Source organism: Micromesistius poutassou, assembly GCF_964030765.1.
Source record: "Micromesistius poutassou genome assembly, chromosome: 6".
Taxonomy (NCBI): domain Eukaryota; kingdom Metazoa; phylum Chordata; class Actinopteri; order Gadiformes; family Gadidae; genus Micromesistius; species Micromesistius poutassou.
In genome coordinates this window covers 17,284,451-17,290,684 of record NC_140276.1, presented here as the reverse complement: position 1 = coordinate 17,290,684, position 6,234 = coordinate 17,284,451, and positions in this window count along the sequence as shown.

Below are 6,234 nucleotides of genomic sequence, written 5' to 3'. Positions count from 1 at the left end.
TTGTGTTCACGTTATGGATGAGTGAGGCCTGCTGCTCTGTTCTCCGCTCAGAGACCTGACGGGGGCTCACGGCGTGGGCCACGTCGCTCACCTCTAAAGAGACTGGAGGAGGAGGGGGGAGGGAGGAGGGAGGCAGGGGGAAGGAGACAAGAGGAGGGAGGAAGGAGGCGAGAGGAAGGAGGTGAGAGGGGGAGGAAGGAAGGAGGAAGGAAGGAGGCGAGAGGAAGGAGGCGAGAGGGGGTGCCAGCGGGAGAAGGTATTATTACGGGACGACAAGTGAAGCGTGTTCCGGGGGGGGAGGCCGGGGTGGGGGGGGGTGGGGGGGGGTGAGGCCGGGGGGGCTGAGGCCCGGGGGGGGGGGGGGGGCCACAAAGCAGAGGATTGTTTGCGGCCGCCCCGTGGCTCCACGCAGCGTGCGTTCTCTGGAGCGTTCCAGAACTCTGTCTCCATAACATAAGCGGAGAACGGCAGCCAGGTCACAGGACCGGGGAAACCTGGCCCACACACACACACACACACACACACACACAGAGGGCAAAAGGAAAGATCCCAAGGACAAAAGGGAGAGTGAATGAGAGCGAGCGGTGTAGCCCAGTGTAGGCGTGTGCGTTAGTGTAACACTACACGCACGCGCAGCGGTCAGGAGATAACACGCGGCGGAGTCCAACGTGTGCGTGAGGCGGGGGAGAGGAGCGTTATCTCCTCGGGATCCTGTCAGGGATTCTCCGTCTGCAGCACTACATCACCCATCTGTTCTGGGTTGGAAGACGAACACGGGTTTGGAGCTTGGAGTTGCTCCATGGTGAGTCAGAGGGGCCGGGGCCCAGAGCGCTGTGGGGCCAGGGGAGGGGTGGGGGGGCTGCGGGGCCTCCCCTCCCCAGTACCAGATAAACACTGGAGCGCGTCCGGAGGTACACAGAACACAGGGCGGGGCCATAGTCCCACGTTACTGGAAGTCACGCTGCGTGCGTGCGTGTGCGCGTGCACACACACACACACACACACACACACACACACACACACACACACACACACACACACACACACACACACACACACACACACACACACACACACACACACACACACACACACACACACACACAGGAAGGGGATGCACGCACAAGGTTAAGTGCCTCTGCACGACATTCAGGATTCCCGTCAAACGTTGTGGTTCAAGTTCGGCGTAACGTGTCAGAGCGGAGGGGGGGGGGGGGGGGCCCTGAGGGGGGGGGTCCGTCTCCGGTGTCTAAAGCCCCGCTCCGCAAAGGCTGGTACGGGGGGGGGGGGGGGAGGGAGGGGGGGAGAAAAGTGCCGAGTCAGTGAGAGTCCAGGAACAACAGGCGGGGCAGTGAGGACAGAGCAGGCAGGCGGGGGCGGGGGGGGGGGGCACACAGGGGGGGGGGCACCGCAGAGCGGAACAGAGCCTCTGCTGACTCGGCCCCTCTGACTGCACCGGCTCAGCAGAGAGCACACACACACACAGACACACACAGTGACGCTCTGACCAGCAGCCCGGGGACACGGGTCACAATGAGGGGGCCGTCCAATCAGGTTGCAGCCTGCCTGCGGTCTGGAGGGCCAGAGATACTGCCCAGACCTTGAGACGGGTCGTGATGTAAGACGTTGTGATACCAGTGATATGAGATACCAGTGATACCAGTGATATGAGCCATACGGGGTAAAACTGTAATGATATGGAAGAAAAGCAAAGATTAGGAGCGAGCTGGAGTCGGGCGGAGGGAATGCAGATTTCTCAACCCGAGGAGCCGGACGCAGGCGGTCACCTGACCTGGCTCCGTTTACCCGCTCCATAAAATGACTGGTTATGGGAGACCAGCGCGCTTAAGCTGGTAGTTGAGGGCTAATCTGCAGGCTGATGGTGTGTAGTTATAGTGTTCCATGACTCGACAACACTTGATGATAATAACGAACTGGGCCCAAAGTGGCAGCCTCACACACACACACCCACACACCCACACCAGAGCATTACCAGACTGACCCTTAGGGTCCTCTCCTCTGGCTGAGCCACGCTGCCATTGGAAACCACTCCATGCTAAAGACTGGTTGGAGACGACAGCGTGGCCGGTGGTCTGTAGACGCTGCTCAGAGGGCCTGGGTGTTGGGGGGGCTAGGAGAGACTCTCTGGGTGAGTGCGGACCCCTGGTCCCTGGGTGTTGGGGGGGCTAGGAGAGACTCTCTGGGTGAGTGCGGACCCCTGGTCCCTGGGTGTTGGGGGGGCTAGGAGAGACTCTCTGGGTGAGTGTGGACCCCTGGTCCCTGGGTGTTGGGGGGGCTAGGAGAGACGCTCTGGGTGAGTGTGGACCCCTGGTCCCTGGGTGTTGGGGGGGCTATGAGAGACGCTCTGGGTGAGTGCGGACCCCTGGTCCCTCTGCGTCGCTCCGCGGCGAGGGACAGCCATTGTTCAGCGCGTTCGCTCCAAGTGCTTTGTCAAGCTGCTGGAAGGGACAATGACCCGTGTTTGCGCAACCCGTTATCTGCTTCCTTCTGGAGTCGATCAGAGTCAAACATAGGCCATGCCGGAGACAAACCGCTCAATGAGGAAATGAGCCTGCTCTCAAAAGGGGAACAGTTTGAAATGGATTAATTTGGGGCATGAGAGTCCGTACAGTACATCATCGCGGAGATTTCTTGATTCGTGGACTCTCCAGGAGTGTGATTCCCCCGCGGCCCCAGACACCCGAGGAGCTGAGGAAAGTGAAACATGAGAATTGGCCCAACTGGATTCAAGGGTGAATGGGCCGCGTTCATTTCCTAATTCACCGCTTAAATTCTGAATCTACAGGCACCCACTAATTTAGTGCATGTGTGAGCATGTGCGTGCGCGTGTGTGTGTAATCCAGCCATCTGTTTGGTAGGTTGCACATGTACAAGGTGACATCAAACCGAAAGTTAGTTTGAGAGAGCGAAAGAGCAAGAGTGAGAGAGCAAGAGAGCAAGAGAGCGAGAGAGTGCGAGAGAGTGCGAGAGAGAGAGAGAGCAAGAGAGCAAGGGAGCGAGAGCGAGAGAGAGAGAGGCCTGTACAACCTCCAAGGAAATGAGCTCACACCAAACAGCTTTTAGCTGTTCTTCTAGCTGTGATGTCACCAGAGGCCTCAGAGACACGGGCCCATCTGTGTGTTTGGATGCCACACTCAAACACCGCCCTGTTTGCTTTTGAATATCTCTAAAAGCATTTGGTTAGCAATATCTTCTTCTCTTTTACTTTGCGGTATTGAAGTCCATACTTAGAATACAAACCGACTTCCGATTACCAAATACCAACCGATGTGTCAGCATTCCCTTTCCTTCCCTCGACATGATGTCTGAGTAATGACCAAAGCAAATCAAATATTTGCCAAAGCGCAATTTTGTGTGCAATTGCATTCTGAGTGAGTCAGAGCCAGGGCCACCATTCAGCACCACATAGTATGAATACTAAAGAGAGGGAGACCTCGTGAACTCGTGGCTCAGAGAAACAACTTTGAACGCGTACAGACGGAGTACGCAGGGGTCAAATCGTAGCCAATAGCAGGACAAGGTCATGTGGTCGCCTAGCAACCTCACTAACAACCTTTAGCATGTCCAATGGAAGACAAAGCAATCTGCCACTGGGTGACTCTCTCTCATGTGCTTTACAAGAGGTGACTGTAGAGTACAAAGTACAGGAATGTTACTGCAAGGCTCTGCCCAAGCCGGCCGCAGCCTGGAGAGTTAATCCCGGCCGGCTGGTGGGCCTGTAAGACAGACTGGTGCTAAGCCTTCAGTCAGGGAGGCTGTTCCCCAACATGAAGGGGGACACTCCAGAAAGTACTGGAATGATGACATCAGGGGGAGACGCGTTACTCATTGGCTGTCAGCTGGAGTTGACAGCTAGAAGTTGTTCAACAATTTGTTCTGAGCTATCAATTGTTCAACAATAAATTCAGTTAAAATAGTTATGAAGCATGGTGTGTGTGTGTGTGTGTGTTAACATATAGATGTGTATGTGTATAAGTGTGAGTGTGTGTGTGTATATATAGATGTGTATGTGTATAAGTGTGAGTGTGTGAGTGTGTATATATAGATGTGTATATGTGTGCGTGTGTACCTGTTGAGGAAAGCGTTCCCGAACGCGTTGAGTTTGCGGAAGGGCTTCTTGGGGTCGACCACCAGCGCGTTCCCCGGGATCACCCCGTCCTGCTCGCCGTGCATCACCGCGATGAACGAGTCGGTGGTCGGCTCCGGTCCGATCCGCATGCCGGGGAAGTCCTGCTCCATGAGGTGTCGGATGAAGGTGGTCTTCCCGGTGGAGTACTGCCCCACCAGGAGCACCATGGGCTTGTTGTCGAAATCGGCATCTTCCAGAGCCGGGGAGTGGAAGTCGTGGAATCGGTACGTGTCCTCCAGGGGGAAGAGTTTGGTCCGGTACAGCTTCCGCAGCCCCTCCGACACGTTCTGGAACAGCTCCGGGTCCTTCTTTCCGTTCTTCCTGAACATGGTGGCCTTGACGTCCGTGTGTCCCTGGGTGCGGGTCGGATCTGATCGGGACGGTCGCTCCGTGAGTCGCGCCCCGCTGTGAGGAGGAACGTAAGGGCGAGGTCTTCAACTTCTGTCCCCACCCTCTTCTCCGAGAGTTAGCCTAGCAGCCCACTTCAGGTCAATCATTCACGGTAGCCGGGGCACTTCCTACTGCAGCGCTCTGAAGCTCATCCTATTTATGTTTAATGAACAAACGGACTCTCGCTGCGCCCCGGGTGGAGTGGAAAGAACAACGTAGCGCCGTCACCGTGTGGGGCTCGGCTAACTGGCCTAGCTACCGGCTGGCAGTGTTGCCAGATTGGGACCGAGTTCTGGCCGTAGTTCGCAGTAGCCAGTGTCGACAGATGGGCGGGAACTCTGGCCCAATCTGGCAACACTACCGGCTGACAGTTGCGTGACGGACCATAAACGGAGGACACCACTCACACACCGGAAAGTCGTTTGTATTTCAAAATAAAGGCCCGGCTCGGTGAACGTGGATCAGGAGAGCTCAACAACAATCGTTTACTCTTCGGACTCTTTAATCAAAAGAACATTATAACCTCTTCCTCATTACTGGGTTTGTTTCTGATAAGAACATGGAAAATGGTAACTTTTGGCATATAGTCCAAATTGAACGCACACACACACACACACACACACACACACACACACACACACACACACACACACACACACACACACACACACACACACACACACACACACACACACACACACACACACACTTCTTATGCTAAATAATGCTTCTGAGCTTATTTCTGCTACCACTAGTCTTTTCTACTACTAATATTGATAACGTGATTATGATAATAATATGACCACAATACTCATGCCCCATGCTTTTTCAACAGGGGTTTATTTGATTAAATAGCACCAGCCTACCAGTGAAGCATTTAGCGAGCCTAAATACACCTGTGCCCATTTGCTATTACAATACAGTTCAATGTTCCAGTTAGGCTACATCAGACCTGACAATTGTCATTGTCTCATATGCTCTCTCTTATCTGTTCAATCAACACGTTCTATAGTAGGGCAGCATTGATTTTATAATCTTATCCAAATCAATTTATGATCATACGTTTATCAAAGAGAATAATGCTTTAATTTCATTTTTTATGAATTACAATTAGCCATTTTGGAAAAATGAGACAAGTCATAATAACTTTAATACTTCTTTTATTGCAAGGAGGGAATGCGTTCAGGGTGTTGCACCGCACACATCATTGAAGAACGGCTGATTTCAACACCTTGAAGGTGGCGGGTTGTGACAGCGACCGGGCCTTTGGAGACCGCAGGACCCCCCCCCCCCCCGGCGGCGCTGGACGACCGCGGGCGTCCCGCCACAGATAACAGCAGCTCCACTGGACGTCACACACTCATCCATATGGAGATGCTGTTACAGCTGGTGAGACCCACACTCCAGCTGCAGCGCTGGGGTTGACATGCACCACGACCACCACGCAATTACATTGTGGACCACGTAATTACATAGACAGTAACATCACCGCAGTGAGAGGGAGAGAGGGAAAAGATCTGCATCTGCAAAAGCACAAGGTCTCTGCATCTGAAAAAGCACAGCATGACGTGTTCATTTCCCATCCGATAATCAAATGATTGACAATCAACATGCTGGGTGTAAGTTCCGCTGGTGGTATGGGCTTTGTTGCTGAGACTGAAATTGAATTTATGTAAGACGTTCAATGAATCCAC